Source organism: Macrotis lagotis, chromosome 2, assembly GCF_037893015.1.
Source record: "Macrotis lagotis isolate mMagLag1 chromosome 2, bilby.v1.9.chrom.fasta, whole genome shotgun sequence".
In the NCBI taxonomy this organism is placed as follows: Eukaryota; Metazoa; Chordata; class Mammalia; order Peramelemorphia; family Peramelidae; genus Macrotis; species Macrotis lagotis.
This window is the reverse complement of record NC_133659.1, coordinates 76,741,324-76,757,785: the sequence shown is the minus strand read 5'-3', so window position 1 is coordinate 76,757,785 and position 16,462 is coordinate 76,741,324. Positions and strand designations below refer to the sequence as shown.

The following is a 16,462-nucleotide window of genomic DNA, read 5'->3' as shown; positions in this document are numbered from 1 at the left end:
TGCATGTCATGGAATCATATCCCTGATGTCATGGTACTCTTTAAGAATGAAGGACAAACAATACATGTGTAGTTATGTAAAACATTTCCATATTAGTCATTTTGTGAAAGAAAACATAAACTTCCCTCCCACTCCCTACCCCCCCAAAAAACACCTCAAGAAAAATAAAGAAAGCAAAATAAAAGTGTGCTTCAATCTGTATTCAGATACCATTGATTCTTTCTCTGGTGATAACTTTTTCCTCATAAATCCTTCAGAGCAGTCTTGGATTTTGCTGAGAATAGCTAAATCATTCACAGCTTATTATCTTACAATAATACTATTAACTTGTACACAAAGTAATATATTACACTTTGTATCAGCTCATGTAAGTCTTTCCAAGTTTTTTGGTTACCATTTTTTTTAAGGTTTTTGCCATGCAAATGGGGCTAAATGGCTTGCCCAAGGCCACACAGCTAGGCAATCATTAAGTGTCTGAGGCTGGATTTGAACTCAGATCCTCCTGACTCCAGGGCTGGTGCTCTATCCACTATACCACCTAGCCACTCCCCGGCTATCATTTCTTATAGCACAACAGAATTCCACAATTCCAGTCATTTTCCAATTGATGGTTATCCTTTCAATTTGCAATTCTTTGCCACCAGAAGAGCTGTTATAAATATTTTTGTACATATAGGTCCTTTTCCATTTTGTTTTTTATCTTTTTTTCAGATGTAGATCTAGTAGTGCTACTTTTAAGTCAAAAGGTGGCTTTATAGCCTTTTTTTTATAGTTCCAAACTTCTCTAAAGAATGATTGAATCAGTTCACAACTTTCTCAACAATACATTAATGTATCATTTTTCCCACATCTCCAAAATTTGTCATTTTTCTTTTTCTATTCTATTAGCTAATCAATTAGAAAGGAGAGAAAACCTCAGAATTATTTTAATTTGCATTTTTCCAATCAATAGTGAGAACATTTTTCATACTGTTATAGATAGCTTTGACTTCATCAGAAAATAATAATTGATAATTTATCAATTGAGGAATGGCTTCTCTTTTTATAAATTTGACTCAGTTCTCTATGTTTGAGAAAAAAGAACTTTATCTGAGGAGCCATCTTCAAAAATTTTTTTCACAGAAACTGTGAATAATAATAACTATATTTCCCCTCCATCCTATTTCCTCCCATTTATTCTATTTGCTCTCTTCTTTCACCCTGTTCCTTCTCAAACATATTTTGCTTCTGACTATCCTCTAATCTGGAAATGGTGAACCACTGCCTGTGGTCTTTAAGAATTGTGGTAAATGGGAGAGACCAAATATGGGGAAATGTTGTTTGGTTTTTTAAAGAAGGAGAAAAGATTAATTTCCAGAAACTATGATAGGTAAATTTGACTTTAACCTCCAGCAAAATTCTAGAATGAATTTTTTTAATGTTTTATTTTCAAAAATTTTTTACATTAATGTTGCTTTTCAGAGACATCCCTGATAAGAGCATACTCCCATAATAGTGATGCATAGTTAAAATAAAACAAGCCAACACATTGGCCTTGCCTATCATCCCCTTAATCTATGGTCCTATATCCTTTCCATCTCTTTTTCTTAGCCAAACTAGAAAAAGCTGTCCATGCATAAAATTTCTACTTCTTTTGATCCTGAAATCTTTGCAACTGCCTTGGCTTTCAACTTTCATCCCTTAAACAAAGTCATTCTATAAAGTTACCAGTGATCTCTTGAGGGCAATATTTTTTTTTATTATGTTTTAAATTCCAAATCCTCACCCACTCTAGAACTCTAAATACTTTGCTCCCAATTTGCCCATCAGAACTATTGCATCTTAAGTAGAAATTCAGTCCTTCCTTTGTTAGGTGTGGTCAGAGCAGTTAGGTGATGCAATGGATAGAATACCAGCCCTGGAGTCAGAAAGACCTAAGTTCAAATCTGACTTCCAACACTTGATGCTTGCTAGCTGTGTGACCTTGGGGAAATCGCTTAACCCTGATTGTCTTGCATCCAGGGCAATCTCCAATTTTTCTGACCTACATCTGGCCACTGGACCAAGATGATTCAAAAGAGAAAACGAGGTTGGTGATTTACTTCGCCCTCCCCCCCCCCCGCCTCGATTTACTCAAATCCAATTCACCTTCTTGACATGGCTGATGTCATGGCCTTCTTGAGAGATGAAGGACAGATATCACTATGCATAATCCTATTAATCAGTTCTTTCTCTGGAGGTGGATGGCATCTTCTTTCATAGGTGCTTTGTAAATGATTTGAATATAATACTCAGAATAGATTAGTTTTTTTCCCCTGGAATGACAAATCTTGGTCTAGGCTACATTTGACACTACTGATAATCCTGTCCTCCTGGACACTGTCTCTCTGGATTTTTGTGACACTTATTTTCCTTGTTCTCTTATCTCTTTAACCTCTTTTTAGTCTCCTTTCCTGACAGCCGGGTGGTACAGCGAAAACCTGAGTTAAAATCTTTCCTTAAACACTTCCTAGCTGTATGACCCTGAGCAAGTCAATACATCTGTTTAACTCAGTTTCCTCAACTGTAAAATGAAAATATTCAGAGCACTTGCATCCCAGGGTTGCTGTAAGGATAAGGAGATACATTAAAGTGTTTAGCAGACACTTAATAAAGTGCCTTTCTCTTCATCTATTTCATTCCCTCTAGCTGTGGATATTTCCCAAGATTGTCCTGTGCTCCCCTCTCTCCATACCCTCTCAGCAACTTTAGCTCCCACGGATTTAATTATCTCTAGGAGGATAACACATCTAAATAAGATCCTACCTCTCCAATGAGTTTTAAACCCATCACTATTAAATACCCATTCCTTATTGAAAATTTCCAGAGGTATCCTAAACTCAACTCGTCCCCTCTCTCAAATACTTATTTTTATTCAAGGAAGCATCAATCTTTCAAACTCCCAGATTTGTAACCTTGGCATTTACCTTGACTCCTCATTCTCCTTCACCCTGTAAATCTCATTATTTGCCAGTGGTGGCTTTCTGCTTCCATAACATCTTTCCCTTTTCAACTCTTCTTTCTAGTCACAGTCTCTTCCTCAGTTTTGACTTTTCACCTGGATTATTGTGGTCATTCCTTTACTGAGTCAGGCACTATGAGGAGATATGAACATACTCACAAAGTGGGAAAAGATTAATGGCTCTTCCCCAGGACAAACTTTCCAATCTGCTCACAAAAACAGCCCTACACTTCTTCCTTACCATATTCCATCTCTCATCCATACTCAGGGATGCCATTTTTGTCTGAGAAATGATGCAGTAATTTCTGCTCCACAAAAGGCTTATCTAGTACTGAACTAAACCTTCCATTTCTAGCCACAGGTGAAGGAAAAAATATCATTTTTTACTGACTTTTGTCAGTGTGTAGTGGGCAGCATTCCTTCTAAAGGATTTTTTGTCCTAGTTGCCACAATGGTTTTCCATAAGGTTTGATCCACCTATTTCTTCTACATTAAATACAGACTCCTTGATATAGCTTTTAGAGCCTTTGTCAATCTGGTCTTAGTCTATCCCCTCTCTACACCTTTGCCCCAACTATCCACATACTTGGAGCATACTTCCCTCCTCACCTATAACATAATTTTCCTCTCCTTTAGATGCAGATCAACCATAATGACATCTTTACTCATCTATCACCTGCTAGTAAATTCCTCCTATATCTTGAAGTTAACTTTGTGTCTATTTTCTTTCTCTACGTTTAATTTGAGGTCTCCTCTGAAAGCAAGTTCCTTGAGAGATGGGGTGGTTTCATTCTTATATTGGTATCTTCAATGCCCATCACATAAATGATTGTTTTTGAGTAAATTGAACAGAACTAGGAGAACATTGTACACATTAACAGCAACATGTATGACATGATCAATCATAATGGATAATGCTTCTCTCAGCAGTTTAGTGATCAAGGAAAATCCTGAGAGACCTGTTATGGAAAATGCCTTCCACATCCAGAGGAAAATTATGGAGTCTGAATGCATAAGCAAAGTCTTCTTAAAACTTTTATACTTTTTTCCCTTTCTCATGCCCCCCCCCTTTAGTTCTGCAAAGAGGAAGGTAGTGGAAATACCATATGGAAGATTTTTTTGGAATGAGTTACACTATTCTCTAAGGAAGCAAATTAACCATTAGGTGTGAGAATAAAGTGACTGGGAATAACCCCAGAATCTACAAATACCCATTTTCCAAGCCTGGAAAATTGAAATTGAAATTGAAATTGAAATTGAAAATTGAAATCAGTTGAAAAACTGATAGAAGAAGCAACTTTTTGATTCTAGTACTCCCTCCAAAACTGCTGTTTCTTCTGATATTCCATTTCCATGTTTGTGGATTGTCTTTAGGTACCAATCAAAAGTAGAATGAACAGATGATATCCCCACTTTACAGTGTCCCTCATGAGGATATCTCCCTCATGTCTGGAATGTTCATTTTCTTCTTAGAATTCTTGGCAAGAAGACTGAGCTCAAATGCCATTTTCTGTAGATGGCCCTTTCCTGTCCTATAACTGTTAAGATGCTTTCTCTTCAGGTTACCCTCCAATCATTCAATATGTATCTTGTAATTCTATTTATAGACATGTTATCTATTCCAATGAGAATCCAAATTCTTTAAGGATAAAGCCTTTTTTTGACTCCCTAGCTATTCACATAATATTTGGCTCATAAATGCTTAATAAATGATTGATTGACTACAAACATAGTTTTAAGGATCAAAATCTATTTGGGTCCTAGATAGCTTTCAGAAACTACTTAATATTGGAATTTCTTAATCTGAAAATGAAACTAACAGTTCACATTCAAGGATGGAAAATCCTCCTCAAATAATCATATTGCCACCTCATTTATGAACACTGAATTCAAAATTTCCTGTAAAATATAACTTTCACTTCAAATGCACAAATTCAACCAACCAAAAGTTAGAAATTATTGTTTATTAAGGATTTGATTTTATACCATAGGTTCCCCCCCCCACAAATAAAGTCTTTCATTAAAAAACTGAGATGGCAAAGATGATCCAGATTCTCAACTATGTTAGCTTGGAAAAGGGCTGTACTTATAATTTGAAACACAGAACTGTTTTGAAGGCTACTATGAGCTTACAATTATGATTGCATGTAAGATCAGTCACCAAAAAGACCATTCAGATATATCCTGTAAAAATTCCAAATTAGGACAAAAAATCCTTTAGAAGGAATGCTGCCCACTAAAAAATGATATTTTTTTTCCTTCACCTGTGTTTAGAAATGAAAGGTTTATAGTTCAGTACTAGATAAGCCTTTTTTGCAGAGCAGAAATCATTGCATCATTTCTAAGACATAAATGGCATCCCTAAGTATGGATGAGAGATGGAATATAGTAAGGAAGAAGTATAGGGCTGTTTTTGTGAGCAAATTGGAAAGTTTGTCCTGGTGAAGAGCCACTAATATTTTCCCATTTTGTGAGTATGTTCATGGCTCTTCATAGTGCCCAACTCAGTAAAGGAATGACCACAATAAACACAAGAGTATGACTTCTCTCCAGTATGAATACGCTGATGGCGCTGTCGTGATAAGAATTGGGTAAAGGTTCTACCACACTCATCACAGTAGAAAGGATGTTCTCCTGAGTGTGTCTGTTGATGCCTTTTCAACCTGAGCAGCTGGACAAAGGTCATGCCACATTCCTGGCATATATATGGCTTTTCCTGCCGGTGGATAACTTGGTGTTTGGAAAGCAGGCTTGGTTTGTGAAACCCCTTACTACAAATTGGACAGACATAAGATTGGTGCTCCTCCCCTCCTGGCTTTTGGTCATCTGAACTCTGGTTATCTGGAATACCCTCATGTACATTTTGGTGGTTTGTAGACCAGGGGTTCTCCAGAGTACCATTTCCTAAAACCACCTTGGAATGTTCAATCTTGTGAACATTTAGCAGATGTTGCCATACATTTGCAATATGGATGAACCTTTGTCACATTCGGGGCACTTATATGGCCTAGAGTGGATCAACTTGTGCATGTACATGTGCATGTGCAAATTAGCAGCACAAAAGAATTCTTTGCCACAAATGGGGCAGCAGTAGACATGTTCAGCTATGTGGATTTGTCTGTGTTCCTGAAGTCTAGCTAGATCCTGGTAAGATGTGCCACACTTCCTACATGGGTAAGAAAAAGTGTCCCTGTGGATAGGCTAAAGGTCTTCATCAAATGTGTCAATGAGGATGTTGTTTTCATCATCTTCAATAAACTCTTCCTGAGCTTGTTCTGGGTTATCAGAGAAAGACAGCTCTAAGTTTTCACCCTCACACTGTAAGTCAAAGTTAGTACTGGAGTTGACAAAGATCCTTGGGGTGGTTTCACCTTGTTTCTGGTTGCAGGTTTCATAAGTTTCCTCATCTTCACATTGCAGTTCCACTGGGAGATTTTGTTTAACAGAGGGTCCTGCAGAGTTGCTGGGTGGCCTAGAGGGTGGAGAAAAATTGTCTTGCACTTTGAGTTGGAGATTGCATTTATGACTTGCCCTTTTAGAGCTCAGGCTTGTGCCATTGGAATGTTCTTCTGTTGAATCCTGCATGTCACCATCTGACTGCCAGTTCACCTCTATATACATTTCTGGGAGGCCACAAGTGACTTACATCTTTAGAGAATGGACTTGGGGCATTTTCACTGCAGCTTCCAGTCACTCTATGGGGGGAAAAGATTGAATAAAGTTCAGTTTAAATTCCAGTCTAGAATTTAAAACCCTCTATAATCTGACTCTACTGGTGCAACCCCATTATTCATCAATGTGGATTCTGCACTAGTTGGGATGATTTTCTCATTGTCCTTTGAAAACATGGCATATTTCTGCCTTCATACATTTGCACATGTTGTTCCCTCCTCCTTCCTTTCTCTTCACTCCAACTGTATCTATCCTTCAGGATGTAGTTTATGTAAATGTCTACAAGGATTTCCTTAATCATTCTCTATTCTACATTGAGTTTTCACCTTCCTTTAACTTCTGTTTCATTTATTTTCTAAATGTCCTAATTTTGGTTCTTTAAACACTTAGTATACTTCTTGAATGGTTCGTGTACATATATTTCTCATTTTTCCCAACTAAGTCCATGGAAAGCAGGTATTCTGCCTTGCAAATCAAATGCACCTCCCCAGTGTAGCCATTACTATAAGTATAGTAAACATGACCATTTGTGTAGAAAGCATTGCCATGTATGAAGTAGACCCTATGTAAAATGCCAAAAATGGAAGAGCAATACTTAAAGAATTCAACCGAAAGTAACAATTTGACTTTTAGTTTAGAATTAAACAGGTATAAGTATGAGAATATTTTACCTTTGATTTTATAATTACATGATTAGCAATAAATACTTTAACTTCTAACTTCCCCAAACCATAAAGAACCATTCCTAATATTAATTTTATTTTATTCTCACTATTTCTTTAAATTTTCATTAGCTATCAGTCTTATACTTCACCAATGAGCTTAAAATATCTTTTAATAATAATTTTATCTCCTCAGATACTCCAAATATTCCAGCCAGATTGATCCTTGCAAACAAATTCTCTGAGATGCAACAAACAGTCCTTCTTAATTAGATCTAGAATGCTAAGCAGCAGAAGTCTTTTCTTTCACACTTTTATTACTCTTAAAAGCATTCTGACTTTTCATGGGCTCCAAAACATGTGATTTTTAATTATATGCTAAAATTACTCTTTATTTTGATTTATGATCTTTAACCCATCTGTTTTTTTTGTTTTTGTTTTTTATTTTTGCATAGCAAAGGGATTGAGTGATTTGCCTAAGGTCACATGGCTAGGTAAGTATTATATTCCTGAGTTCACATTTGAACTCAGGTCCTCCTGACTCCAGGGCTGGTACTCTATCCACTATGCCACCTAGTTGCCCGTAACCCATCTGTTTTAAAGAGTATACCAACTAAATGTCCTGTACCTATACTACTGCCAGTTGCTGAGAGTCAACAGAATGAATCCCTTGGAGGTTAATTTCTAGGAAAGGAATCCTAGGAAAAAGGTAGCAACAGACATGAAGTTTACTTCTACTTTCCAAATTTTCAGTTATCAAGGAAGCAAAGCTCTATATTACTAGTTATAGTGAGTGGAATAACAAAAGACTTCATCTCAAAAAGCTTCATCTCATCAGTATCTATCTTAATATTATAAGGCTGAAATAGGTATGAGTGGATGTGAATCACTGTGTGTGTGTGTGTGTGTGTGTGTGTGTGTGTGTGTGTAAAAATCTGTCACAGTGAATTTACAGAATGAGAAAGTTAAACTCAAGTCAACTTGTATGTGATATTAAAGCACTATCCTATTCCTCTAGGCTGCACAGTCATGTGGAGGTATGACATCATTAAGCCACTTTAGAATAACAGCACTCCTTTTCTCCTTTTCTCTCATTCATGCATTCCATAAAATACGTATTAAAGGACTATAGTGTACAAACTATAGTGTTAGGCATGAGGGATACATACATACACACATACATACACACATATATACAGAGATACACACATATATGCCACAGACTTCACCCTCAAAAAACTTATAATTGGATGGTGGGGGCTTTAACTCATTTAACCATAGACACTTCAATTAAATATGTTCTTCTCAGACATTCAAAATATTAAAGATACTAGTATATGAACTATAAATATTAGGGTTTTCAAGGAACTCAAGTTTTCATATTCCTATTTTAAAATTTGGGAAAATTTTATAAACAAAGAATTTAAAGAGCAGGGATTTTACATAATGATTTGTTACTTTTTTTCCAGACTAGTGATTATATTTATTAGGTACTGGCAAGCTTCCTGGCATTCATGTGACTAGCAATCAATACTATTGATTTCAAAGGCAATATGCTGAGAGCAATTACAAAATAAAACTAAATGCTCTTAGATCAAGTCTACATAGCAAGACACAAATCTGAATACTAAAATGAACCTTGACTAATGTCCCTTATTTCCTGTCTCAAGAAATATTAAAAGAAGATAAAAATAATGATAATAATGGTCCATTTAACAATCAAAATGAATACTCACAATCAAAAATTAAATTTAATTATGAGAAAATACAGATAGCTAAGTATCATAGTAGCCTAAAGTTACACCAGGCCTGAAGTCAGAAAGACCTAAGTTCAAATTTTACTTCAGACAGCTATGTGATCAGGAAAAAGTCACTTAACTCTGTCTCACTTTATTCATCCATAAAATGAAAAGGAGAAGGAAACAGTAAACTACTTGCCAAAAAAAAAAAAAAACAAAGGAGATCACAAAGAATTAGAAACAACTGAAATGATTAAACAACAGCTACACATATCCTCGAATATAGATTAGAAATTTTCCTTTATGTCTTATTCTAGTCCAAAATGCCTTTACATCTTAGGTTGTTTTCTTCTTCTGATAACAAATTATTTTGTCCCATACTTTTTATCCATAATCCTTCCTTTCTTATGGCTAAGTTAATATTATCTACCAAAATGCAACAAACCTAGAGTCCACAAAAAGTCCAACATGAAAAGTTAGGCATTTATAAATGAACATCTGTTTCAACAGAACGTTCATCTTTCAGCTTTCACAATATAAATGTTAATTAATTTTAAATGAGTAACTATTTGATGAGTAGGATATAAGACTTGAATTTTCTTTCAATTGCTTTGGGCAACTCATACTTATTGTCTATTTCCCAGAGATTTAAATGGGGTAAGCCTACTCCAAAGTTTAAAAAGATAAAGCACATAGTTTTACATGTCAAATTCCATTACAATTTCATACAAGACTGTCATGCTCCAAATGATGATTCACTTAATTTTAAGCAGCACTCAAACAGTCAAGGTCTTGGGAGTGATCATTCAGAAGATAATTATTCAATTTGAATCTTTTCATATTCTAGTGGCTGCCAATTCTACTGTTCATGAGCACTTCAGAGACCAGAAGATATTAAATTTAAATCAGTCATTTTTCTTATTTGTTGGAAGATCTGATTAAAAAAAAGAGAAAAAGGTAGGAAAAAAGGTAGGAGCTGCTGATGACCATGCCATTAGAGAGGTGATATCATGAGAAGCACATGAATTGGATTTGAATGAGGGGGTGCTGTGTTAAGTCATCAGCCTCACTTTCTCCTCTAGAATCATTTGGGTCCAGTGGCCAGATATGAGTCAGGATAAGTGGAGCTGGTCCTGGATGTGAGGCAATCAGGGTGAAATGACTTGCCCAAAGACACACAGTTAATAAGTGTCAAATGTCTGAATCCAGATTTAAACTCCAGTTAAAACTTCAAGGCCAGTGCTCCATCCATGAGGGCACCTAGCTGCCCCTAGAAGTTATAGTTAAAAAGGGTTATAATAATGATAATGACAATGTGATAAGGGAAGCTATACTCCATCAGTTTTCAATGTTGTTCCTCATTACCATGTATATAATTAAGAGATGGTGGCCTAACTACAACAAATATGACAAGAAAGCTCCATAGCATTTATCAGCTTATTGATTTTAAGCAACAGTCAATTCAACAAAATCTTTTGAAGAGTTCCTTGTGTTTGATTGTAAAAAAATTTAATCTAATGCAATTCCAGAAAAAAACGCTTTGGGCATTTCAGAGTTGCTGCTTAACTTTTACCAAAAAATAATAGGTCTGGCAAAGAAATCTCCATCTCACTTTAAAGAAAATGATTTAATAAGCTCAGCTCATTTCAAAGGTTGTCTTTGCTAGAGAAAAATGAAGGTTCATTCCCTTTTTGTGCCAATTTGTATGAAGACATTATCTAAGAAAAAATGACAAAAGAAGCAGTGGTATAATAAAAAGGTTTAGAGTCAGAGAGATCCATGATGGAATTCCTAGCTCTGTCACTATGACCTTGCTTAGCTCACTTTACCTCCCCAGTACCCACTTTATTCATTGAAGTGGACTACATCACCTCTTCCAATGGTAAATCTACAATCTTATTAGAAAAAGTCTTGCTTTTAAAAACTGAAGATGGATATACAGCTAGCAAATCAGAAAGAAAGTTTATCGGTCTTGATGTCTAACCTCTAATAGAGAATCTCTATTTCACTTTAGCACTGAAAAGAAAAAATATTTTTTTTCACTTGGAGTATTTTTTTGTGAATAATTCCTATATATAGGCCCTACTGATGGATGAGAAAAAATCACTAAGTCTTAAGAAATTCTGATGATTTCCAAATAAAACTCAGAGAATTTCCAAATGTCCTTCAGAGAAAGGTGATGTGATAAAGATTAATTAATGATGAAATATTTGATAACAAATCAATTGATCCAATGGGTATTATAAAGTAGAATTAGAGATTTTAAAATATATACAGAGTAGCACAATTGGTTTTTCTACTTCAGAGTCCTAAGAACTAAACAGACAAATGAAATTCTGGTAGAAGACAACTTTTTCAGGAAGGAACCAACTTTCAAGGCTGAATCTTTTCAGGAAAGATATTAAATCCTCAGATAAAGGAATCTACAGGTTAAGGTGGTAGGAATATTTCAGTGAAAGCACAAAGCTCACTTTCTGAAGTTGTTGTTAAGAAAGCTATCTCCTACAAATCATTTCTTGGTGACACTGACAGAGACAGAATTCTAGACTAACATGATATTAAGAATGGTTCAGTATGAAGATCTTTAAAGTTTTATCTTACATAAAGTATACATCCTAAGTTTTTTTATGGAAAAATCATTACTTAAAATAAATATTTAAGACTAATACATAATGAAATACTGCAATTTTGCCTTCAGTTTAATAAAGTTACTGGTAGACAGGCTTTATACACTGTCCAGCAATCAAATTCAGAAACATTCTTATCCTTCCATTTAAACAGTTTTTCCTAGAAAGTCTCCCTAGAACAGAATGCATATAGTTTCTATTAATTGAAAATTTCTGAATAATTGTTTCCAGTGTTCCAACTTCTGTTTAAATTTTGAGTTTTTCCTGAGTGACTGCAATAATCTTTAAATATTAATTTTATTATTTTAAAATGGAATTCCTTTTTTCTCCATTCTAATTCCCATCAATCACAAATAAACTAGAACATGTAACATCAAACTTACATTAAAACTCTAATTTCAAATGTGGTCATTTATATCTATACTGGACAAAGATCAAAACTAAGCTACTCAACACATTATCCTCAGGGGTCTATGCTTTATAAGGCCACTGGGAGCCAGGAGAATGGGGTAAAAGTTGTAAAAATAGAGATAAGGCAGGGTAGAAATCACAAGAAATTCTAGAAGGTCAAAAGAGAAGCCAAAATCTAACACTATAGCCTTCCTGACTGCTGCTGCCACCTCCAAGTTTCCTGTTATACAGTGCTATCTGTACATTTGCAATACACCTTAAAAACAATTTCTACCTTTTGGTGGCTGTCAGATTGCAGTGCACCATTTTCAGCATGGTACTCACCTTTGGTGTATAGTCTGGAATTGTGTTGTATTGAGTATTTCTCTTAAAATAAAAAAAAATGCCCCTCTAGTTAACTGTTGTTTAGTCTCCTGTGGTACGTAAAATTACTTCAATGAGAAGTATGAAGAAAATAATTTATTTAGAGTTTAATCTGAGGACTGAGTGGTACAGGGAAAAAATTATGGGTCTAATGTGTACCAATATGATCAAAAGAAAAGGGAGGAAAAAAGGGCTTAGCTACTCTAAACATTCTTGTCAGACTATGACTAATAATTTTATTTTTTGAAAATTAGATTCCTGTTAAGGTACCTTATCCCTATAGTAGAGACAACTGTATTTTAACTGTATCAGATGAATATATTAGATCATCTTGTTTCTTTTTTGTTTGTTTGCTTTGCTTTAAACTATGCCACCTGAGATGGAAATAGTTGAAACCTAAAATATATTCTTTTCAAAACATCTGAATAACATAAAAGTTATTTGAAAGTCCACACAAACCTTATAACTGCCATTAACAGAGTTAGTCACATGTTTTACAGTAATAATTTCATTTATGCTTCACAATAACCCAGTGAGGTCAGTTCTATAGGTTACTGTTATCCCCAATTTAAAGATGAAGAAACTGAGCCATTGAAAACAATGTCAAAATATTGGAATCATAATAACTAGAACTTGAAGGAAACTTCAAATCCAACTACCTTCATTTTATAGAAGAAACTAAGATTGAAGAAGGTGGAATGATTTGCTCCAAAGTGACCCAGATATAAAGCAGAGGGGAAAATTCAAACCCAGAGCCTTGACTCCAAATCCTCTGTCCTACTCTTCTTCTTTTATCATCACTATCACATTACTATTAATCATATTTAAACAAAATAATGATGCAATACTCAAATATAAATATGTATCTCTAGCACTATTTAATCAAGAAGAGTTTATTATATTAAGTACTGTGCTTCACAGCGATGACTGAGAAAAGTCATCCTTGTGACACCAAGATTCTTTTAGTAATTTTTTTTACTGTAAATCATGGAATACAATGATTTCAGAAGAATTAAAATAAATAACCAAGAAAAAGAGAGAAAAAGATGCATAGTGAGAGTAAGTAGGTTATTGCATGTTACTAACAAGGAGTGATACAGAAGGCAGGATTAAGGATATGAGTTGGCCATCTGAGTTGTGCAATGGGGACTCCATGAGGAGTCAGAAAGCCAGAATTCAAATACTAGTTCTCTTTCCATTTCCTAGGCACCAGTGTGACCAGAATTTGGGAAGTCATCTTTCCTTTCTGCAACTCAGTTTCTTCACCTGTAAAATAATGGGCTGTATGAGCTCACATGCAAAGTCTCTTTTATTCCTGAATCCTTGAACATGCAAATGGTTAAGTAAACTGACATACTTGTAGCCCTTCAAGATACTCAAGAACAAAAATGCTTCAAATGCATTGAGTAAATCTATGCAGACCCTAAAAGAGCACATGAAGAATCTTACAAGATGAGGTGATATAGAGGGGGAGTTGCAGTCTTTTTGGATATGTACAGATATTAATAACTGTTTTTTTTTCAAATTTTTCAGATTTTTCAAAGTATCAAAGAGCTTATATTGTACTAAGCATTCTGAATTTCAAAAAAAAAGTATTCAACACTTCTTCATGCTCACACTCTGATGTTCACTGACCTCTTACTGTCATTCATTTACTGTAGTGAGTTCCAGAACCCAAAGGGTTCCTAACAAGTAGGAAAGAGAGACAATCTTTGCTCCATAATCTAAATGGATGAAACCACACATAGTAGATTCATCTGCAGGTCAGAAAGGCCTAAAAGCCATTAGGAGTCAGTGGTACAATGAATGGGAAGGCCCAGGGCTCTTTCTGGTATGCCAGAAGACTGCATGGCAGAGCCTGGTGATGATAGGACAGTTGAGAAGCGCCCCATCTGACTGGCAGGATTGTTGCTGATCTAAGTGGCTTGAGTTTGGCAAGTCGTTGTCTGTCTACTATTACTGGGTTGGGAAAGGCAAGAAGGGGGTCCAAGAGTTCAAGGGGAATGAGGATCATGGGTTTTCTCTCCCACGGCAGTGGCAGGATGGGCAGCATCCAGTCAGGGTGGGAAGGTTAAGGAGTTCTGGATTTAAAGTTAACAAACATTGGGAAAGACTAAAGATTAGAGAGCTGGGGAATCATTACCGAACCTCTGTCTTAAATGCTGTACCAGAATACTCAAGTGAAGGGTGTTAATGAGGTACTACTAGGGATAAAATAATTAAATATTCACCGTGTCCATGAAAGCTTGGGGACAAAGTGAAACCCATTTGTTGAAAAGTGCTACCAACTCACCACTTCAGGCAGGTTTTTTTTTTTTTAGGTTTTTTGCAAGGTAATTGGGTTATGGGGCTTGCCCAAGGCCACACAGCTAGGTAATTATTATGTGTCTGAGGCCAGATTTGAACTCAGGTCCTCCTGACTCCAGGGCTGGCGCTCTATCCACTGCGTCACCTAGCCACCCCCAACCCACCACTTCAAAGGGGAGAAGGAGAAGAGAAGAAGCAAATCTCTTCTTGTGTTCCCATCAGAGCAAGAGAATGAAACATCTTTATGATTCCAAGACTCAGAGTGAGACTAACCAGAGGAGGAAATCTAAGCCCTGAAAGGTTGAGTGCCTTTGTCATGGGTACGCAGCGGGGGACACACGGATGCTCAGGTCCGGGACCCCTCAAGCCAGGGGGCCGGGATTCCAAGCACCACCTTATCCTTCCTTATCCTAAGACTGACTCTGCTAGAGAAACAATACAGCTGAAGCCAGCTTTGTGCTAGCAGCTGTGGACTGATGGGTCCGATGCATCGGTATTGCTCCCCTGGCACGGCCTGATATAACGGTCTGGATGCCCTGGCATGGCCGACATAACGGCCTGGATGCCCTGGCATGGCCTATATAACGGCCTGGATGCCCTGGCATGGCCTATATAACAGTCTGGATGCCCTGGCATGGCCAACATAACGGTCTGGATGCCCTGGCATGACCTATATAACGGTCTGGATGCCCTGGCATGGCCTATATAACGGTCTGGATGCCCTGGCATGACCTATATAACGGTCTGGATGCCCTGGCATGGCCGACATAACGGTCTGGATGCCCTGGCATGACCTATATAACGGCCTGGATGCCCTGGCATGACCTATATAACGGTCTGGATGCCCTGGCATGGCCGACATAATGGCCTGGATGCCCTGGCATGGCCGACATAACGGTCTGGATGCCCTGGCATGGCCGACATAACGGCCTGGATGCCCTGGCATGGCCGACATAACGGCCTGGATGCCCCGGGGCCGATGCATCAGTACTGCTCCCCTGGCACGGCCCTCTATCGGACTGGTCCTCACTGGAGCCCGCAGGGCTGCGTCTCTGAGCGCACACGTCACGTCAGCTCCCCACCTTCCAAGGGCAGGGAGGCCGCGGCAAGGGCGAATTTGAACTCAGAGCCGGGGCTGGGGCTTAAAGGCAGCGCCCCCTAGTGTGGGCCACTCCGCGCCCTGGGCGGGGAGCCGCGCCCTGGGCGGGGAGCCCCGCCCCGCTTGCCCCGCCTCCTCCCGCAGGCCGCACGTGGTCTCGGGGGCGGGCCAAGGCGGTGCCGCTAAACCCCTCCACGGGGTGGCGCCGCCATCTTCTACCCCCAGCCGGAAGGAAGGAAACAGAGTCCCGCCCCCGGGCCCTGACAGACAAGGCCCGAGCCAACCCGGAGCCTTCGCCCGCCTCTGCCCCGCCCACCTCAACCCTTACCCCGCCCCTCCGTGACGCCCAGTTCGGGCCACGCCCCCGTACCCGCCCCCTGAAACGCCCCCTCTTGGCGCGGCTCAGCCTTCCCCGCGCGTAACGGGAGGGCTGCGCTTCCGGGAGGGGCCGCACCTGCGTGATGTCACACCAAGGGTCCAGTCTCCGGGCCGGCCCCGCCCCCTGTGGCTGCCCCTGCAGGGGCAGTGATTGGTCTATCAAATGCCCCGCCTCTGGCCAGTAGCTCCGCCCTCCCATAGCGTAGCACTAAGGCGCGTTTCTT

General features: G+C 38.2%; 1 long non-coding RNA gene across 1 annotated transcript; it reads right to left on the bottom strand.

Moving 5' to 3' along the window:
• Positions 1 to 4,929: 4,929 nt before the first annotated feature.
• Positions 4,930 to 15,955, bottom strand: LOC141512864 (uncharacterized). The gene is made up of 2 exons (XR_012475621.1): positions 15,844 to 15,955; positions 4,930 to 6,675 (listed from the first exon to the last, which is right to left on the bottom strand). It is a non-coding gene; the product is annotated as an uncharacterized LOC141512864 (long non-coding RNA).
• Between the last annotated feature and the right edge of the window lie 507 nt (positions 15,956 to 16,462).